Source organism: Triticum urartu, chromosome 3, assembly GCF_003073215.2.
Source record: "Triticum urartu cultivar G1812 chromosome 3, Tu2.1, whole genome shotgun sequence".
Taxonomy (NCBI): domain Eukaryota; kingdom Viridiplantae; phylum Streptophyta; class Magnoliopsida; order Poales; family Poaceae; genus Triticum; species Triticum urartu.
The window spans coordinates 550396292-550411707 of NC_053024.1; positions in this window are offsets into that span (position 1 = coordinate 550396292).

The following is a 15416-nucleotide window of genomic DNA, read 5'->3' on the forward strand; positions in this document are numbered from 1 at the left end:
AATTTTTTTGGTATTTTGCGTTTCCTACCCATAATTAAAGATAGGAAACAACTAAGAACAGCAAATAAAAATTACTTAGTGATAAAGCAAACAAGCACATACGAGAATATTCACCACACGCTATTGCTCCCCGGCAACGGCGCCAGAAAAAGGTCTTGATAACCCACAAGTATAGGGGATCAATTGTAGCCTCTTTAGATAAGTAAGAGTGTCAAACCCAACGAGGATCTAAAGGTAGAACAAATATTCCCTCAAGTTCTATCGACCATCGATACAACTCTACGCACACTTGACGTTCGCCTTACCGGAAACAAGTATGAAACTAGAAGTACTTTGTAGGTGTTTTCGGGTAAGCTTGCAAGAAAGTAAAGAGCACGAAAATAAAGACTAGGGGCTGCTAAGATAAAGACACAACTAAATTAGCTTTAGTAAAGAGCATTTGTCAACAAGAAAGTTATTTGTCCCTAGGCAAACGATAACTAGACCGGTAATCATTATTGCAATTTTATTTGAGGGAGAGGCATAAGCTAACATACTTTCTCTACTTGGATCATATGCACTTATGATTGGAACTCTAGCAAGCATCCGTAACTACTAAAGATTCATTAAGGTAAAACACAACCATAGCATTAAAGCATCAAGTCCCCTTTATCCCATACGCAAACAACCTACTTACTCGGGTCTGTGCTTCTGTCACACACGCCACCCACCATAAGCAAATCATAAGCATATTGCAAACCCTACATCGGGAATCCCTCACGCTTGCACGACATGGAGAGCACCATAGGACAGCACCAATAATAAAACATACAACTCAAACCAATCACGATCATCAAATAGCCATTAGGACAAAACAGATCTACTCAAACATCATAGGATAGCCATACATCATTGGGAAATAATATATAGCATTGAGCACCATGTTTAAGTAGAGATTACAGCGGGTAAGAGAGAGGTTACACCACTGCATAGAGGGTGGAAGAGTTGGTGATGATGGTGGTGAAGTTGTTGGTGAAGATGGCGGTGATGATGATGGCCCCCGGTGGCACTCCGGCGCCACCGGAAGCGAGGGGGAGAGAGCCCCCCTCCTTCTTCTTCTTACTTGACCTCCTCCCTAGATGGGAGAAGGGTTTCCCCTCTGGTCCTTGGCTCCCATGGCGTGGGAGGGGCGAGAGCCCCTCCGAGATTGGATCTATCTCTCTGTCTCTCTCTGGTTCTGCGTTCTGTTCTGGCTCTGTTTCACCGTTTCATGTATATATGGAGATTCGTCACTCCGATTGGCCTGAAACCTTCGCCGTGATTTTTTTCTGAATATTAGCTTTCTTGCGGCAAAAGAAGAGCGTCAACCGCCTTATGGTGGGCTCACGAGGGTAGGGGCGTGCCCTAAGGGGGGGCCCTGCCTCATGACCACCTCGGGCACTGGTTCGTGTTGATTTTCCTTCCGAATTTTCCATATTTTCCAAAAATAAGCTCCATCCGTTTTTATCCCGTTTGGACTCCGTTTGATATGGGTATTCTGCGAAACCAAAAACATGCAACAGACAGGAACTGGCACTGGGCACTGGATCAATATGTTAGTCCCAAAAATAATATAAAAAGTTGCCAAAAAGTATATGAAAGTTGAATAATATTGGCATGGAACAATCAAAAATTATAGATACGACGGAGACGTATCACATAATCACTAGCATCACACATAATTTCGAAGGGTGAATTCCAATCAGGTGGCTGAACAATGGGTGCAGAGATCAATGATTTCTTAAGTATTTCAAATGCTTCTACGCAATCTTCATCAAAGACAAATGGTATATCTTTTTGTAATAAATTACTCAGAGGCCGAGAGATTTTTGAGAAGTCCGTAATGAACCTCCTATAAAAACCGGCATGACCAAGGAAACTTCTTATACCTATGATGTCCTTGGGACATGGCATCTTTTCATTAGCATCAACCTTGGCTTTATCAACTTCAATACCTCTTTCAGAAACTTTATGCCCCAAGACAATACCTTCATTAACCATAAAGTGGCACTTTTCCCAATTCAAGACAAGATTAGTTTCTTCACATCTCTGCAAAACTCGATCAAGGTTTCTCAAGCAATCATCAAAAGAAGATCCATAGACGGAAAAGTCATCAATGAAACCCTCACAAATCTTTTCACAAAAGTCAAAGAATATAGCCATCATGCATCTTTGAAAGGTAGCAGGTGCATTACATAAACCAAAAGGCATATGTCTATAAGCAAAAGTACCAAAAGGGCATGTAAAAGTAGTCTCTGGTTGATCTTTGGCTGACACAGGTATTTAAGAGAAACCAGAATAACCATCTAGAAAGCAAATAATGTGTATGTTTGGATAATCTTTCTAGCATTTGATCGATAAAAGCTAAGGGGTAATGATCTTTTTTAGTAGCCTTATTTAATTTGCGGAAATCAATTACCATCCTATAACCAGTAATAATTCTTTGAGGAATCAATTCATCTTTATCATTAGGAACAACAGTAATACCTCCCTTCTTAGGGACACAATGAACAAGACTTACCCACTTACTATCTGCAACGGGATAAATTATACCTGCCTCAAGGAGCTTTAGTATCTCCTTTCTTACCACTTCTTTCATTTTAGGATTCAGTCGGCATTGATGATCACGAACTGGTTTAGCATCTTCTTCCAAATTAATTTTATGTTGACATAGAGTGGGACTAATGTCCTTAAGATCATCAAGAGTATACCCAATAGCAGCACGGTGCTTCTTCAGAGTTTTCAATAATCTCTCTTCTTCATGTTCTGAAAGGTTAGCACTAATAATAATAGGGTATATCTTTTTCTCATCAAGATAAGCATATTTAAGAGTATCAGGTAACGGTTTAAGCTCAAACACGGGATCACCCTTGGGTGGAGGAGGATCCCCTAGGATTTCATAAGGTAAATTGTTTTTCAGAATAGGTTCCTGTTTAAAGAATACTTCATCTAATTCCCTTCTTTCATTCATAAACATGTCATTTTCATGGTCTAGTAAATATTGTTCTAAAGGATCACTAGGAGGTACGGCAATAGAAGCAAGACCAATAATTTCATCCTTACTAGGTAATTCTTCTTCACGGTGTTGTCTACTAAATTTAGAAACATTAAATTCATGAGTCATATCATCTAAACCGACATTAACAACATCCCTTTTGCAATCTATAGTAGCATTAACAGTATTTAAGAAGGGTCTACCAAATATAATGGGACAAAAACTATCTTGTGGGGAACCAAGAACAAGAAAATCAGCAGGATATTTAGTTTTCCCACACAAGACTTCAACATCTCTAACAATTCCCATTGGTGAAATAGTATCTCTATTAGCAAGTTTAATTGTGACATCAATACCTTCTAACTCAGCGGGTGCAATGTCATGCATAACTTCTTGGTATAAAGAATAAGGTATTGCACTAGCACTAGCACCCATATCACATAAGCCATGATAACAATGATCTCCTATTTTAACAGAAATAACAGGCATGCCTACCATAGGTCTAGGTTTATCTGTATCACAGGGTTTAGCAATTCTAGTAGTTTCATTACAGAAATAAATAACATGCCCATCTATATTATCAGACAAGAGATCTTTAACAATAGCAATATTAGGTTCAACTTTAACTTGCTCAGGAGGTGTATATGTTTTAATATTGCTTTTACGAACCACAGTTGAAGCTTTAGCATGATCCTTTATCCTAACAGGGAAAGGTGGTTTCTCAACATAAGAAGTAGGAACAATAGGATCATTATAAGTAATAGTCTTTTCTTCAACTTTAATAGGTGCAGCTACTTTTACTTCTATGGGAGGATGATATTTAAACCACTTCTCCTTGGGGAGATCAACATAAGCAGCAAAAGATTCATAGAAAGAAGCTACTATCTCATAGTCAAGTCCATATTTAGTGCTAAATTTATGAAAAATATCGGTATCCATAAAAGATTTAACACAATCAAAACTAGGTGTCATACCTGACTCCTTACCATTGTCGAGGTCCCAATCTTCGGAGTTGCGTTTAATTCTTTCCAATAAATTCCATTTGAATTCAATAGTCTTCATCATAAAAGAGCCAGCACAACAAGTATCAAGCATGGTGCGATTGTTACCAGAAAGCCGAGCATAAAATTTTTGAATAATCAATTCTCTTGAGAGCTCATGATTGGGGCATGAATATAACATTGATTTAAGCCTCCCCCAAGCTTGAGAGATGCTTTCTCCTTCGTGAGGCCAAAAATTATATATATATATATATATATATATAATTGCGATCACGATGAACAAGATGCATAGGATAAAACTTTTGATGAAATTCCAATTTCAATCGTTTGTAGTTCCAAGACTCCATATCATCACATAGCCTATACCATGTCGATGCACCTCCCCTCAAAGATAAAGGGAAGACCTTCTTCTTAACAACATCTCTGGGTACACCTGCAAGCTTAAATAATCCACAAACTTCATCCACATATATTAGATGCTCATCAGGATGTTTTGTTTCATCTCCTAAAAAAGGATTAGCTAGCAGTTTTTCTACCATACCCAAAGGAATTTCAAAGCAAGCATTTTCATTTTCAGTAGGTTCAATAGGTTGAGGAGCAACTCTTTGCTCTACTGGTCGGGGTGAAGATACCCTGAACAAGCCCCTCAGAGGATTACTTTCCATAGTAACAAGTGACAGTAAATTTCAGCACACTATATAAATTTTTCCTTACCAAATTCCACCTACCAAAGGTGCTTCACTCCCCGGCAACGGCGCCAGAAAAGAGTCTTGATGACCCACAAGTATAGGGGGTCTATCGTAGTCCTTTCAATAAGTAAGAGTGTCGAACCCAACGAGGAGCAGAAGGAAATGATAAGCGGTTTCCAGCAAGGTATTCTCTGCAAGTACTGAAATAAGTGGTAACAGATAGTTTTGTGATAAGATAATTTGTAACGAGCAACAAGTAACAAAAGTAAATAAGGTGCAGCAAGGTGGCCCAATCCTTTTTGTAGCAAAGAACAAGCCTGGACAAACTCTTATATGATGTAAAGTGCTCCCGAGGACACATGGGAATATCGTCAAGCTAGTTTTCATCACGCTCATATGATTCGCGTTCGGTACTTTGATAATTTGGTATGTGGGTGGACCGGTGCTTGGGTGTTTCCCTTACATGGACAAGCATCCCACTTATGATTAACCTCTATTGCAAGCATCCGTAAATACAACAAAAGTATTAAGGTAAACCTAACCATAGCATGAAACATATGGATCCAAATCAGCCCCTTACGAAGCAACACATAAACTAGGGTTTAAGCTTCTGTCACTCTAGCAACCCATCATCTACTTATTACTTCCCAATGCCTTCCTCTAGGCCCAAACAATGGTGACGTGTCATGTAGTCGACGTTCACATAACACCACTAGAGGAGAGATAACATACATCTCATCAAAATATCGAATGAATACCAAATTCACATGACTACTAATAGCAAGACTTCTCCCATGTCCTCGGGAACAAAAGTAACTACTCACAAAGCATAAACATGTTCATAATCAGAGGGGTATTAATGTGCATATAGGATCTGAACATATGATCTTCCACCAATTAAACCAACTAGCATCAACTACAAGGAGTAATTAACACTACTAGCAACTTACTAGCACCAATCCCGGACTTGGAGACAAGAATTGGATACAAGAGATGAACTAGGGTTTTGAGATGAGATGGTGCTGATGAAGATGTTGATGGATATTGCCCTCTCCCGATGAGAGGAGCGTTGGTGATGACGATGGCGATGATTTCCCCCTTCGGGAGGGAAGTTTCCCCGCCAGAACAGCCCCGCCAGAACCCTAGATTGGTTCCGCCAAGGTTCCGCCTCGTGGCGGCGGAGTTTCGTCCGAGAAGATGGCTTATGATTTTTTTCCATCGAAAGAGTCCATATAGCAGAAGATGGTCATCGGAGGGCCACCAGGGGGGCCACGAGGTAGGGGGCGCGCCCCCCACCCTCGTGGGTAGGGTGTGCCCCCTGGTGAAGTTCTTGCGCTCAATGTTTTTTATATATTTGGAAAACATCATCCGTTAAGTTTCAGGACTTTTGGAGCTGTGCAGAATAGGTCTCTAATATTTGCTCCTTTTCCAGCCAAAATCCCAGCTGTCGGCATTCTCCCTCTTTATGTAAACCTTGTAAAATAAGAGAGAATAGGCATAAGTATTGTGACATAATGTGTAATAACAGCCCATAATGCAATAAATATTGATATAAAAGCATGATGCAAAATGGACGTATCACTGAACCAGCGTGTTGGTGTTGCTAAATCAGCCTTACCCAGTACTGCCATCATGTTTGCTAGTAGAGCACGCTTCTGTCCTCCATTAACTAACATATGGGCCCTCTTGTGGTAGACCCACATGTCATCGGTGTAACTATTTACACTCCGAAGGACGGTATATCCTGGTGGTAGTAGTAGTAGACTTGAGATTTGATGCACTTTTTCCCCGTCTTCCACTCTTCTTCCTCCTCTCTTCTTCTTCCTCCTCTCTTCCCCATCATCAGCCGCACACCATTTCCCCCCGCTCACTACTTGCCCGCCCGTGCTATCTTCCTTGGTAGCTCGCGCGTACCATATCCCCCCGCTCGCTGCTCGGCCACGTGAGGAGAAGCTTCTTCGCTCGCCCGCCCGAATCCACTTCCCCGCTGGCTCGCAGGCACCGAAAACCCCAATGGCAGAACGACTGACACGCAGAGTCACGATTGGAATTCCCTCCCCGATGTTCTCTTGGAGCAGATCTGTAATCGTATGGACCTACTCAGCACCGTCCGTCTGGCCGCATGCTCGGTGTCTTTGTACCGTCTACTCGTCTGCAACCGGCCGGCTCTTTTCAAGACACCCTGCTTGCTGATGCCCAATCCTCGCAGGTGGCCCAGACACCGACTTGACGATCCTACGGAGGTTGTCGCGGTGCCCCTCGACATGCTACCACTACCCGTCCACCTATCCTTCACGCGCGGCCACTACTGGGCGGGCATGAAGGCCAACTGGATCGTCCTCATCCACCAATCCGGTAGTCCGTGGCGTCTCGTGGATATCTACACCCAGCGAGAGATCACCCTTCCAACTTTGGATACCACCGCCATCGAGCCTCGCGGCCCGCCGGACACTCCTGCCTACTACGCACGAGACGCGTCGAGCTTTTGGCTCGACCTCTGTTTGCTGAAGGTTGTAATCTGTGAAGTGCCCACACCATCAGAAGACTACATGGATTACAAGCTCATTGTCGTGTTCAACATGGGATTAGTCTATCTGGAATCCGGTCGCCATACATGGTTATAGCTCATTGTCGATCCTCTTTACCCAACACTTTTGTCTGATGCTATAGTGCATGATGGCATCGTTTATGCAGTCAACACACGGATTGGCTTCCTGTACTGGTGGAATCTATCGTCGTGTAATTGTTCTATCTCATCTCATCTTTACCTTAAGAATACGACTTCCTGTTCATTGTTACAAATTTAGAATATATAGTATGTCTATAACCACATCATTGCTATATGTTCCTCTCATTTCCTAGATTTTTATGACCACACATGTTATTGTTAGAGTTGATATGAGAACAATTGGTATCTAATGATTGTTAGAATGGATATTATGAGTATAACCTCATGATTGCTATATGTTACTCTCATTTCTAGGATTTTTATAACAACGCATGTTATTGCTTAGAGTTGATATGATAATTGTAGTAAGTGTTATAGTAGAATATGAGTAGGCCCTGTCATATCTGTTTTCCTCTCATTGTTACATGATGTTTGAACCATGATATATTGCTAGAATATGAAAGCCATTGGCTTATTTTTTTAACTTGGGGTATGATTATGACCACGGCATTGCAATTCTCTGTCTATGATATGTGTCACTGTTATAATAATCTTAATTCCACACATACTATGAGCATGATTGTTTATTTTTGTCCTTTTGGTCTCCAATTTGAATTGTTGCAGCAGACGCAAATGCGCTGGCCTTCATGATTCCAGGACCTGGAATCATACCAGCCGATGGGTGGTGGTTTATCGCTCGTTCAGCTGACGGTGGTCATTTGATGCTCATTTGCACGTACCAAATTGACCAAACCATTTCATCAAACCACATGCAGTACAATGCCTGGGGCGTTCATGACATTGATGGCTATGGCTGCTTCGTGTTCGAGAAAGATCCCAGCTCCGTTGGGCCAGGCGTATTCAACCAGAGGCGGGTTTACAGCCCCGGCAACCACTCCATGTTCCTCGGGCTCAATTATCCGATCATCCAACCAATCATCGATCATATCACCGGTGATGATTACCATGCTATGCAACTTCCATTCACCAGGGGGGATTGTGTTTACACATCATACCATGGGTTTCATGAATCACCATATCCAGAGATTCGTCGACACAGCTTGTTGCCAGATAATCTTCAGTGTGTGAAAGGCATCAAGCTTCCATGCGATGGATGGCTTTTGCAAACCCGACATGCGGCGATGTGGTTCATGCCAACAGCAAATATGCACAACTTGATTCGTACTGATATGTAGACTGAGCCATGTATTCTGCTGCTGTAGCATGACCCTCTTTTGTTAGATATTATGTACTGTTGTTAGTTTGAAGCACTCCTCTGGTTTGAAGGATAGATACCTTTCTGGGATCAAGTGCATCCTAACTCACCTGCGCAGGATGTACTGATAATGATGATGGAGATGCTGTGCAGTATATATATATATATCACTTAGGCTTCAAGTGCGTACTTGTTAGTTAAACCTATGGTTAAAATGTGACACTAAATACGACTAGTAAGTAGTACAGTAGCAGTATTAGTATACGTCAGTCAAATTATTCATCATGTCCACACATTGAATTTACGTGACAACACGCTGCGCGTGAGGTGACACAAGAATCCCGGCGGCGTGTTCGGGTATTCTTGACTTCAGATTTGGAGTACCACTTATCTGTCGAGATCTTTCATCATTCACTTAAAAAAGTCAATTGATCATACATTGAGTACCATATAACTGAAATTAACCCATGCAAGTCGAAGAAGGATTGGCCGGTGCTGCCGGCTGGCATCAAGTTCGATCCCATGGATCAGGAGCTGATCGAGCACCTTGAGGCATAAGCAAGCATTTCTTCCAGCGCAATTCTAGGGCGTTCAAAAGGGGCACGTGGACGCATCGCAAGATACAGTCGAAGTGCGGCATGCACGCGATGTGGCACAACACCGGCAATACCTTGTCGGTGATGGTCAACGGCCGGCAGACGGGCAGCAAAAAGGTTCTGGTGCTGCACACCAACAAGAACTTCGACCAGCAGAGGACCAACTGGGTGATGCACCAGTACCACCTCGGGGACTTGGAGAAAGAGAAGGAGTGGGAGCTGGTCCTCTACAAGATTTTCTACCAGACGAACACTAGGGCCAGGACTAAAAAGATTATAAGTTAGTTTGGTATTGGTACTTGTACTACCTTGTCGTCCGCAAGTTGGTATTGTTGTTAACGATCTTTTGGTATGAACTTGGCATTTGCTTCCAACCATCATGCCGAGGGTCGACGTGGATATAAAGCTGAATCATTTGTTTCGAAACGAATTTCCAGGCACCTGATATTTATTTGATGGGTAGCATAAGCACCTGCCGTTCGAATTCCCAGTTCTCCAAATTTTCCGAAACAAGTGCATGCTCTTATAATCATGATGAAAAAACAATATCCCTGTTGCATCCCAGTTATCAGTCTATACTTGCAGAATTCTCTCGTTTATTGAGCATGTATATTGTTTTTTCAGGTCGAGCAAGTTTCAACTGGGCTGTAGACTGCCCAGGCTTGGTTTTGTTTTTAACAGGCCCAGCCCATGACGACAACGGGGCACAAAGATCCAGTAGGTATCTACTGACCTCTGGCCCGCCAGTGTTAGTTATATTTTGTCTTACAACATCTGCAGGCACTTTTTTTACTGAATCAAACACACATGCCAGTTCTATTTTCCTCTTGAAACGCATGTCCTACATCCGTTTTCTAATCTCTACCTATAGTTTTACTAGTTCATATACACGTATCATTAAATTGAAAATACATAAAATTCACTTTTCATATTTACATCCTTATTTTTTTTCCCTCCCAGCGCTGATTTTTTTTTACCACCGGTTTTCCCTTCAACCAACTCAATTGTCCCACGTCTTATTTGCTTACAAAAACAAAACGATTTTTTGGCAAATCAATAAATTCTTAAAAAATGTTTATCATTTTGGGATTACAAAAGTTCAGACTCCACCGAAATATGCAAAATAAGGTTGAACTTTTTGACCATGGTCCTGGGCAGAAAATGGGTTGTAATAAATTACTTAAGAATTAGCAAATGGGCTGCAAATTATTAAAAAAATAGCAAATGGGCTCTATGTTGTCTGCCACAGATTTGGAGGCTGACTTGTGGGCCTACTAAGTTCATGCGTACACAAGATTTATCAAAAAAGGAACTTAGTCAACAATCGACTCTACCAGCATCAGACCATTAGATGTCAATCTAATGGCAATCGTGCTTCTTCAGTCTCTGATCTTCCTGCCCCAGCCGCCCAAACCAGCGCCATCGGAACCGCCTGCTCCCGCCTCCCGTGGCCGGTTGTGCTGCCGGGCAGGCCTCACGGCCCCATCATATACTCGCATCCATGGCCTGTCTATCCCTCTACTGACCCACACCTCCTGTTATTTTTCGGCGACGGCAGCCGAACCAGTCAACCCTCGTACTCTCCACCGCGTGGGCAGTCACTGTCGTGTCTTCCCCGGCTCCGTGTCGTTCCATTCATAGGCCTCGACGCCGTTCACCACCCTGGTGCTCTCGGTGCAGCATGGTCAACGTGGTCAACAAACGACATCCAACGAAAGTGGACTATATGTGGAGAGGCTGACAGCTGGGTCCATGGCCGCACACAAGGAAATGCCTCCTTATTACGCGCAAAATAATGATTCCTCCACCTAACATCTGGGACCCGCCGGAAGGGCCTCTGTATTTCATGAAAAAACGTTCCCTCCGCCGACAGGTCGGACCCACCAACTATATCTTCGCACGCAAGGAAGTGCCTCCTTATTGCGCACAAAAAAAGAATACCCCTGCCAGCTGGGACCCACCACAGTGGGAGGCTGACTTGTGGGCCTACTAAGTTGACGGGGACGGAGGGCTTTGTCAAGTTAGTCAATATGAACGATTCTAGCTCCAGTGACCATACGATGTCCATCCAACGGCCTTAGTGCTTCTTCAACCTCTGGTCTTCTTGCTCCAGCCGCCCAAAGCAGCGCCGGTCGTGCCGCCTGCTCCTGCCTCCCGTGGCCGGCTGTGCTGCCGCGGAGGCCTCACCGCCGCCATACTACTCCCACCGCCGGCCAGGCCATCCCTCCACTCACCCACACCCCGTGTTATTCTGCAGCGATGGCAGCCTCACACCGCAGCTGAACCAGTGAACCCTCGTACTCCTCTCCGCGTGGGCATCCACTGCCGCGTCTTCCCCGGCTCCGCGTCATCCCCTTCCTAGGCCTCGCCATCGTCCACCACCTTGGTTCTCTCGGCGCGGCATGGTCAATGTGGTCAACGACCGACTTCCATCGGAAGAGTACTGTACGTGGAGAGGCTGACAGCTGGGTCCATGGGCACATCCCAGTTTTTTTGTGATTTGCCAAGTAAGTCGCTTTGCCAGGCCTGTTGGGCTGCAAATCTTTCAAGATGAAGAGAGCTTCATTCGGCTGGCCGAGAAAATGGCCTATCAGTAATGAGAAATGGGATGTGCATTTTTAAAACACATCAAACCGGCAATTAGTTTCAAATTTCTTTTTTTTCATTTCGAGATTTTAAATTGCATTGATTTTTATGCATGGACAATTTGTTGGATTTTATATTGATATACATTTATTTTTAAAATCAATTTGAATGTGACTCAAAATTTCGGGATTAAAAACAGTTCAGACCGCACCGAAATATGCAAAATTTTGTATAATTTTTTAACCATGGCCACAATATGGGCTGTAATGCTAACAAAAAGAATATGGGCTCCAAAAAAACCTTAAGAATTAGCAAATGGGCTATAAATTATTAGAAATAATGGCAGATGGGTTGTATGATGTTTTCCATAGATTCGAGGCTTTTCTAAAAAAAGGTTGACGCACAAGCAGTGACTGTTGGATGTCCATCCAACGACCGTCGTGCTTCTTCAATCTCTGATCTTCCTGCTCCAGCCACTCAAACAAGCGCCGGTGGGACTGCCTGCTCCCTCCTCCCCGCGGCCAGCTGTGCTACCGCGCAGACCTCACCGCCCCACCGTACTCCCATCGCTGGCCTAGCCATCCCTCTACTCACCCACACCTGCTATTATTCTCCGGTGATGGCAGACGAACCAGTAAACCCTCGTACAGTCGTACTCCCCTCTGCGTGGGAAACAACTTCCAAGTCTTCACTGCCTCCGTATCGTTCCCTTCCTAGGCCTCGCCGTCGTCCACCGCCCTGGTGCTCTCGGCGCGGCCTGGTCAACGTGGTCAACGACCGACATGCATCTGAAGTGGACTATACATGGAGAGGCTGACAGCTGGGTCCATGGCCACACGCAAGGAAATGCCTCCTTATTATGCACAAAATAATGATTCCTCCACCTGACATCTGGGACCCACCGAAAGGGCCTCTGTATTTCATGAAAAAAAACGTTACCGCCGCTGATAGCTTGGACCCACCAGCTATATCTTCGCATGCAAGGAAGTGCCTCCTTATTACGCACAAAAAAATGAATACTCCCCCCGCTAGCTGGGACCCAGTATAGTGGTAGGCTGACTTGTGGGCCTACTAAGTTGACGGGGACGGAGGGCTTTGTCAACTTAGTCAATATGCACGTTCTAGCTCCACTGACTGTACGATGTCCATCCAACTGCCGTAGTGCTTCTTCAACCTCTTGTCTTCTTGCTCCAGCCGCCCAAACCAGCGCGTTCGTGCCTCGTGCTCCTGCCCCCCGTGGCCGGCTGTGATGCGGCGGAGGCCTCACCGCCCCCTACTACTCCCACCGCTGGCCAGGCCATCCCTCTACTCACACACACCCCCTGTTATTCTGCGGCGACGACAGCCTCACACCGTAGCGAACCAGTGAACCCTCATACTCCTCTACGCGTGGGCATCCACTGCCGCGTCTTCACTGGCTCCGTGTCGTCCCCTTCCTAGGCCTCACCGTTGTCCACCGCCCTGGTGCTCTCGGCGCGGCGTGTCAACGTGTTCAAGGAACGGCTTCCATCAGACATGGACTGTACGTGTAGAGGCTGACAGCTGGGTCCATGGCCGCAGCAAGGAAGTGCCTCCTTATTATGCGCAAAATAAATATTCCTCTACCTGACAGCAGGGACCCATCGGACGGGTGCTACCTCTTGAGCACAGCGTTGGTTTTCCCTGAAGAGGAAGGGATGATGCAGCAAAGTAGCGTAAGTATTTCCCTCAGTTTTTGAGAACCAAGGTATCAATCCAGTAGGAGGCTACGCGCGAGTCCCTCGTACCTGCACAAAACAAATAAATCCTCGCAACCAACGCAAATAGGGGTTGTCAATCCCTATAAGGCCACTTACGAGAGTGAGATCTGATAGATATGATAAGATAGTATTTTTGGTATTTTTATGATAAAGATGCAAAGTAAAATAAAGGCAAAGTAAATAGCAAAGGAAATAACTAAGTAGTAGGAGATCAATATGATAAAGATAGACCTGGGGGCCATAGGTTTCACTAGTGGCTTCTCTCGAGAGCATAAGTATTCTACAGTGGGTGAACAAATTACTGTTGAGCAATTGACAGAATTGAGCATAGTTATGAGAATATCTAGGTATGATCATGTATATAGGCATCACGTCCGAGACAAGTAGACCGACTCCTGCCTGCATCTACTACTATTAATCCACTCATCGACCGCTATCCAGCATGCATCTAGAGTATTAAGTTAAAAACAGAGTAACGCCTTAAGCAAGATGACATGATTTAGAGGGATAGACTCATGCAATATGAAGAAAACCCCATCTTGTTATCCTCGATGGCAACAATACGTGTTTGGTGGAGAGATATCCTCAAGCTCCATGATGCGTACACACCTATTGCCTCAGTGCACATCAACATGGGTGACTCTGCTCTGTTCTGGACTGATGCTTGGCATATTGGTGGATCTTCTAGACCTTTATGTTGGAGACTGCCAAGGTTATTTTCCTTTGTTAACAATGACAAGGTTTCTGTGCATGAATTCCTCATATCACAGGATATTTTTTCAATGTTCTTCTTGCCATTGTCTCATGAGGCTGCTCAGGAGTTGCATGTGCTAGAGGATTGGATAATGGCCTTGGACAGGGACACTAACATACCAGATGTTTGGGTCTGGCCGGGCAAATCTGGTGCATTCTCAGCCAAGAGTTTCTACACCTTAATGCACTCACATTTGCCCACAATTCAACCGTGTAAATGGTTGTGGAAAAGCAGATGCACATTGAAGATCAAAGTCTTTGGCTGGTTACTTTTCTTTGACAGGCTTAACACCAAGGACCTCCTGATCCGCAGGCACTGGAGATCCCCTTTGGATGATAATCTTTGTGTTATCTGTCAGGAACTCTCATATGAGGATAGGCTGCATTTGTTCTTCAACTGCAATTTCAGTCGAAGGGTTTGGAACTATCTTTCTATTGATTGGTCAAGAGGGCCGGACATTTTGCAATATATCCAACATGCTAGATCAAGTTTCAGGCATACTTTCTTCTTTGAAGTAATGCTAACAGCTGCCTGGAACATTTGGATCCTCAGGAATGGAAGAACTTTTAGAGGGGAGAGAGCTACTTTTGTTGCTTGGAGGATAGCAGCATCAAGCTTAAATCTTGGATAAATGCTTTAGTCTAATTAGTCCAGGTAGGTTGATGTACTCTGGTTCTTTAGCTTTCTAGACTAGTTTATTAGCTCTTGTATATATTCCTTTTGTACTTTTGTACATTTATTTCATTTTAATAAAGGGCTGTGGGGATTTGCCTCACAGTAAATATTCAAAAAAACTAATACAATACGTGCCTTGCTGCCCCTACTGTCACTAGGAAAGGACACCGCAAGATTGAACCCAAAGCTAAGCACTTCTCCCATTGCAAGAAAGATCAATCTAGTAGGCCAAACCAAACTGATAATTCGAAGAGACTTGCAAAGATAACCAATCATACATAAAAGAATTCAGAGAAGATTCAAATATTATTCATAGATAGACTTGATCATAAACCCACAATTCATCAGTCTCAACGAACACACCGCAAAAAGAAGATTACATCGAATAGTTCTCCACAAGAGAGGGGGGAGAACATTGTATTGAGATCCAAAAAGAGAGAAGAAGCCATCTAGCTACTAACTATGGACATGTAGGTCTG